Source organism: Leptonychotes weddellii, chromosome 10 (assembly GCF_054177405.1).
Source record: "Leptonychotes weddellii isolate Sample4059 chromosome 10, ASM5417740v2, whole genome shotgun sequence".
Lineage (NCBI taxonomy): Eukaryota > Metazoa > Chordata > Mammalia > Carnivora > Phocidae > Leptonychotes > Leptonychotes weddellii.
The window spans coordinates 30,591,886-30,599,721 of record NC_138378.1 but is presented as its reverse complement, the minus strand read 5'-3'; positions in this window follow the sequence as shown (position 1 = coordinate 30,599,721).

Genomic DNA, 7,836 nt, shown 5'->3' with positions numbered 1-7,836 from the left:
AGAGTGAAGTATGGCATGTAATATAAATTAAATAAAATTAATTTAGTTAATAAATTATTTTAGTTTATTAAAGTAGTTTAGAATACAGTATAATTTACCACTAATCCATGATAAAAGAAGAGTCCACTAAAATTGTAATTTAGCCACAACTGGGTCAATAATTAAAAATTATTTCAAATAATTACTTAATTATTATTATTGTGATTTATAATAAGAAATATATATTTAATCTTCATCCCAGTTCCTGGCACAGAGTTCCTAAAACCCTTGAAATTTCCTAAATGATAAGCAACAAAGGTGTCTTTTGTTATGTTAGTGAGGTGACTTTTCAGAAGCCCCTAGGTAACCTAAAGATGGGGGCTGATTGCCAGGGGAACCAACCTTGCAATTCGAGGGTTAGACCTCACAGTCCCAACCCCTAATCTCCAGGGAGAGAAGGGCAAGAGGTGAATCAATAGGCAATGGCTAGTGATGTAATCAACCATGCCTATGTAATGAAGCCTCCATGAAAACCCAAAAGGATGGGGTTTGAAGACCTTAGGAGTTGGAGAACTTGTGGAAGGAGATGCAGGGGGAATGGGCGCTCAGAGAACACGGTAGCTTCGCACCCTTTCCCCCATACTTTGCCCTGTGCATCTCTTCCACCTAGCTGTTCCTGAGTTACACCCTTTTATAACAAACCAGTAATCTAGTAAGTAAAATGTTTGAGTTCCTTGAGCCGCTCTAGCAAATTAATCAAACCCAATGTGGGGGGAATCATTGGAATCTCCAATCTATATCCAGTTAGTCAGAATCACAGGTGACAACCTGGATTTGCAACTGACATCTGACATGAGGTGGGGGTGGGGGACAGCCTTATAGGACTGAGCTCTTAACTTGTAGGATCTGATGCTATCTCCAGGTAGATAATATCAGAATTGAGTTAAATTATGGGACATCCAGCTGGTGTCCTAGGGAATTGCTTTGTGGTATGAGGGGGAAAAATCTCACACATTTGAATTGGGTGCAGAATCATAATTATTAAAATAGATTATTTTAAAAATTGGATTATTAAAAATTATTCAAAAATGTTAGTTTAAGTATTTGACATTGTCTCACATTTCGCATCCTTTTTTATATATAAATTTTAAAAAGAAACAGCACTATCAAGCACTCTGGGGTCTTGTCTCCCACTGACCTAAGAGCATTTGACTACTAGGTCACATACAATGTATCCAAAGCTGAAGGTCCCCCACACTAACCTCAAGGAAAACAGAAATCTACTGTTTGCTGAGGGCCCTTGCTTTTCTTCCTTTCCTCATATTCCTTGGAAACAAAATTTGAACAGCATGCTTTGCTGAATTAAAATTGAGACAAATGAATGATGAGACCTGGATGGTAGTTACTGAGAACTGCCAACCACCAGGCTAAGATTTCACTCCTGTAAAAGCCCCACTCCCTTCTAACTGGTTGTGATACCCGGGAAAGAATTGCCCATTGTCATCTTGTCTGTGATGCTCCAATGGCTCACCTGTTCCCAAGAGGAAGGGAGCAGCTGTGTACACAGGTGCCTTTGCTCCGCTGTAGTCATGTCAATCTCAGAGCCCCATGAGTGCCCTTCTCATAGCATGTTTTCTCCTTGGCTTATTAGAATTCATATGCTGGCACAACATCTTCATAAATACCCTACATTTTATATTTGGGAAGAAGAGTTGACTTCCAATACTTAGGGCAAGTCATTTTTATCAGGCACATTTAAAAAAAAAAAAAGATTTTATTTATTTATTTGAGAGAGAGTGAGAGAAAGCACGAAAGCGGGTGAAGGGCAGAGGGAGAAGTAGACTCCCTACTGAGCAGGGAGCCCGATTCGGGGCTCGATCCTGGGAGTCCAGGAACATGACCTGAGCTGAAGGCAGACGCCTAACTGACTGAGCCACCCAGGCGCCCCTATCAGGCACTTTTTGATGTGGGGTGGGGGAGGGGAAGGTTGTTCAAACAGATCCATAATCCATTATCTGAGACTCTTGGGATCATTGTTTTTTGGAACTCATAATTTTTCTGATTTTAGAAAGTGTTATATAATGCATATACTGTGAGCATAATACTCTAGAGGGGTGCTTGGTCATCCTCATAGTCATACAAAGTAATGTATCTACAGTACCGTGCATGGATATTCACATTCAGTGAAATTAAGAATTATAAATAACCTTATATCAATTAATGTCTATGTGTTTGCACCAAATTTACAAAAAAGTTCTGGATTTCAGAACTTTGGGGGTTTTAGAATGGCAGATAAGGGATCTTGGACCTATATTATATAACTAAGTCTTGACAGAATTTCTCTAGCATAAAAGCAAGAGCAAAAGGGTTGAACTTAAAGAGGGTGTTCTCTTTATGTTGCTGACACTGTCCAGAACGTGAGTAAGGAAAGGGGGTCACAGCACCTAGAGACAGATGCCCTGAGCACTGTCTTTACCCTGGATGGTTCAGAGCTCAGGGTAAGCACCAGAGACTGCATGAAGCCTCAAATGGAGGACATACAGCCAGGATCAAGATAAAAAGTAGAACGGGGAATTCAGAGTTGAACCAGGGCAGGAAGTCAAGCAGGGTGTCCAATGTGGACCAGCCTCACTGGCATCACCTGGGAGTCACTGAGACATGCAGGATCTTGGACCCCACCCAGGTCTCCTGAATCTGAAGCAAAGTCGGGATCCCAGGTGATTTGTGTGAAGCTTAGAAGTTTGAGAAGCACACACACAAAAAATTCCATAAAGGTTTTAAGGACATGTCTCAAGAAAAGCTGCCTCGAGGCTACTAAGAGCAGAAAGAAAAAGCATTAGTCTCACATGCTGTTTCTAAGACTAGACTCCCAACTTACCATTCAATAAGGAAAGAGAATTTCATTTAAAATCCTGGGTTTCAAAGCACCTGGGTGGCTCAGATGCTTGAGTGTCTACCTTCGGCTCAGGTCATGATCCCAGGGTCCTGCGATTGAGCCCAGCATCGGGCTCCTGGCTCAGTGGGAAGCCTGCTTCTCCCTCACCCACTCCCCCTGCTTATGTTCCTTCTCTCACTGTCTCTCTCTCTGACAAATAAATAAATAAAATCTTTAAAAAATAAAATAAAATAAAATTCTGTGTTTCAATGGGGCTCAGCACAGCAGAGCTTTCCAGAGGCAGCACCCACCGCCGGCCGTCCCTCATCCCAGCCACAGAAGATGCCTGGCCTTCACTGGTTTTATGATTATGGCTTCCATTTAAGTCTGAAGAAACGGTTCTGTGACTTTTAAAAGTCTGGGCATTCTCCAGAACATTAAACAGATAAGTTAAAAGACAGTTTATAAGGTAGCTAAAGCAATTTACAAGGCAAATAAAATTAGAACGAAAAGAAAAAGAATCAAAGAGGTGATACAAGAAGTCAAAACAGAAGTTAAAGTCGGTTACAGGAGTATGTTTAGTTCATAAAAATGCACTGAGGGGTGCCTGGGTGAAGTCAGTTAAAGGTCTGACTCTTGGTTTCGGCTCAGGTCATGACGTCAGGCTGGTGAGATCGAGCCCCGCCTCAGGCTCCGCGCTCAGCCGGGAGCCTGCTGGAAGTTCTCTCCCTTTGCCCCTCACCCACCCTCTCTCTTCCTCTAAAATAATAAATAAATAAATCTTTTTAAAAAGTGCATTGAGCTCCTCTCTAGAAGTACTCGGCGGTGCTTCATGAAGCCCGCTCCTACCTCTCCTGTCCTCTCCAGCCCCCTCTTCCCTCTCCCCAGCCTGAAGCATGGCTGACCTTGGCACTCCCAGCTATCAATAGCTTCCAGTCCCTTCACGTAAGAACGTCAGATCACTGCATTGTAAACTTTTTCAAAAGATTCGCCTGTGTGTGTGTGTGTGTATTTATTTATACTGTTGCAGGTCTTTAGCCCTATTACGCCACACATAATCTGAACTTGACTTTCAGCCATGGACAAGTGATGTGTCTGTTTTACATCTTCTCCATAGGTAACCAGTGGATGGTATTTACCTTAATTTATTCCTCCCCCATCTTTGTACATCTTTCAAAGAGTTTCCACGTGGGTGGTTATAGAAAACTAAATGACCTAAAACCATCCTCCTCTCTTGATGTCTCCCAGCTGCAGATGGACCTGGAGCAAGAGTACCAAGACAAGTTCAAAAGACTGCCCCTGGAGATCTTGGAGTTCGTGCAGGAAGCCATGAAAGGGAAGATCAGCGAAGACAGCAATCACAGTTCTGCCCCTCCCTCCCTGGCCTCAGAGCCTGGAAAAATGAACCACAAGCCTCCCTCCAGTGAGGAGCTAGAAGGAGACAACCCAGGAAAAGAGTTTGATACTCCTCTGTGATTGTTCCTGCCAGGCCTTCAAAGCATGCATGGCCACTTCATCAGACTCTCTCTTACTACAAAAATCACTGCCCAGGAGCATCTTCCTGAGAAGCATCCCTTAGCCTAAAATCCACACCAAAGGGAGAGTTCTAGAAGGATCCATGCAAACATCCTCATGCCCAGGCTCCATGTGTTATGTGGACACTACTGCAGGTCTGCTTGCGGAGAGTGCATGTATGTGGGATTTTTGTTTTCTTTCCAATAGTAAATTCAAAGCAGGCAACTTCCAGGCTCCATGGGACATTTAATGAAGGACAGTGTCTTTTTTGAAGAAAATCAAGCTCATGTTTTTATTTGAAGCTCTGGTGTAAAGTATTTCAAAGTAATAGAAATAGTTTGAGAAATGCATAGTATTATTTAACACTATCAAACAGCCAACTTTGAGCATTCATTTTCCTAACTGCCCCTCAACTATCATATTTTCAAGTTAACGTGCATATTAAATTGTTTTATCCTTTGCTTTGCAAGCACAGGTGGCTTGAGGTTTGCTAATTTATTTATCATAGAGGCATCAATGTATTTGTTGCTGACATGGCTTTATTAGGTACCATAGTGATTCGACGAAGTTGGTTTTCTTTCTTGAAAAAAAGTCACTTGATTGTATCCTTGCCCAGTGAAGCTATCCCAAGACTTAGCAATATGGCTCATAACATTTGGTTGCTTGAGCAAATTGGCCACACACTTCCAGGCCCACTGTGCTTTCTGAGTTGACTATTTGCACTCAAAGTCTGGGTATTCATTGGTTGTTGGCCTGAAATTATTAAATAACTACGAAGAGTCTGTCTGGTTGAATAAAAATAGTTAAGCTGATGGATGTTGAGCAGAGATTCAATCAGAGTGAACAGGTTCCAGTGGTTATTTCGCTGTCTCACATTTTTTATGGTTCATTTATTTTTACTATAGAGATAAAGATTGAATATTTATCTAGAGAATACACAGACCCACATATAAATGATATATAGTATCCCCATGTATATATGCACACACACAGCCATGTAAGTGTATACACACTCACACACACACACACACGTGCGCACATACAAGTGTAGATGTGTGTTTTTTAATTGGCAATGACCCAAGTCTCTTCCACAAGACTTAAAACCAAATTCAGGGATAAATGCCTAGAGAAGAAAATGGTCAAACATCTATCTATATTATGTGGCTATTAAATTATGTTGAAATTCTAAGAAACAGTTGATGGAACTTGATGCAAGTTGAGGTAGATTTAGAGCTTAGAATATGAATTTGATATATATTTTGCAGGATCAAAAACTGGATTTTAAGTATCAGATTTTAAGCTTGTTTTAATAGAATATACAAAAAATGTATAGGACAGCAATATGGAAATTTATTAGTATCTTTCATAATTTTTAAGTCTGACAGATTTCGATTTTATTCTAACATAAAAAAATCTTTCATTATATATTTACTATGTACATTTAATTCACTTAACTATGACTTTTTGTTAAGTTTCTATGTTGGGTGGTGTAAGAAAAACAAATTATATCATGGGAAAACTGATCAAAAATATTATTGAAAGAACTTAAGTAAGAGAGAATAATTATATAGAGGACAATATAATTTAGAGAGTAACACAAAGAACATTGAAGTTAAAGAGCTGAAGAAAGATGCTCATAGCTTTATTTTCCTTTAAAATAAACCTGTCTGATTGTAGCTTAGCGAAACGTCTTAAAATGCAAAAACCGGTTGTGTCCTGAAAATTGTGTTTCAAGAATTTAATATTTTTATGCAAATTATTTTATTTAACTTTAAGCAATAACTAGGGATCACAATTATGTTTTAATCAAAACGAAGGCTTAGTTCAAACATGAGGCAAGAGTGTTTGATTAAAAAAAAAACACACACATCAAGCAAGACTCAAGAGGAAAAAATCCCATCCTCTTTGGAGATGATTATATTTTGATCTGAAGGATTTGGGGTATTAATTAGACACTTAATAAAACATATCTTCCACTGAAAGATAAATCTTTTGTAAATCATTCAACTTTTGCACTTTGAAAGAAAGGCATTAATCGTAAGGAAGCAAGAATGGGCACAATTGAATGCTGCATTTTTATAAATAAAATAACAGACTGTCTAACATTGCAGAAGAATGAACTAATAATAGCATTCATAACCAAACACAACGATGATTATTACAGAACACTGTCTCACATTTTAGTCCAGAGATAGACAGAAGTGGAAAAACCTTGACTTACACAAAACTGTTTTTGGTAGTTGGATTTCATGCTCTTAGTGACTCTAGTCATTTTGCAATACATTTGTATTTGGCCATTTACTGTAATCACATTTTTATATCTGTACAATGACACTTTTTGCAGTTGTGGGGTAGTGTGTTACACTGTCCATCTTGCATCATTGAACCTACTACAGCGATACTATCATTTAACAATATTAAGATTACTTGAAATAGAGTAAGATAAAGAAAAAGGGTCTATATGATGTGCAGTTTTGTGCCTTTATGTATTTGCCTTGTTCTGTGTTGAATGTGTGAAATTCTGTACTGTGGATTTCCCTGTAATAGAGCGTTAGAGCTGTGTAGTAAATTAGACAGAGCCCCCCCCTCCAATACCCTTACATTACTGAGAATAGCGTGGTTTTGGCCGTGAACACCAATTTTCAAAATTCTAATGACATGCCGTGTGTTTTTGGTTTTCAGCATTTCACTTGAACATTTCAACCTCACCATACATTGATTAATGCTCCTGTAATAGATAAGCAGTCATTAAATAATTCTGAAAGAAAGGGCCGTTGCTTGCGTTACTTTGAATTTAATGTTGCGCTTGTGCACTGTATAAATATTGTTTGTGATGGATTGGACCTCGTGACTTTTGCCTTTTCAGAAGAAAAATAAAAGATAGGACAAAGTATTTGAAACTCTTAAAGTGTACATATTTTGGTTCTTCGATCTCAAATTATTTAAAATGCGTAATTCACATTTTTGTAATAATTCTATGCAATTTTGTGGCATGATGTTTCTTCCACTTGTAATTTTATGTGCTTTCATCACGATTCCAAAGGAAACAATAAAAATTTCTTAACACAACCCAGGTGTGTCATTTCTTGGTGTCAGAGCCAACCATTTTTTTTTTTTTTTTTGACGGACCAGATGGTGGGAGTATGCTTTGTACCAGTCATTAAGGACAGAAGGCCCACCCTGATACAGCCCACCTGTGCCTGTACAGGGAATCGGGATGTGCTGCAATGCATGTGCCAGAGGACACAGCTCTCATTACTCTATCGCTCCACCATCCCGTGCAGGAATGACGGTACACCTGCCCATTACTTCCGTTTAGAGACCCTCCCTCCTTTCCTTCACCAAAGCTAGGGAAAGCAAACAGTCAAAGGTTGCTAACAAATAGTGGAGATGAACTGACAGAGTACTTGATGTAAGTTTTTCTTATGAAACATAAAAAGAATTTGCAACATTCTTCCTTTCTTTCT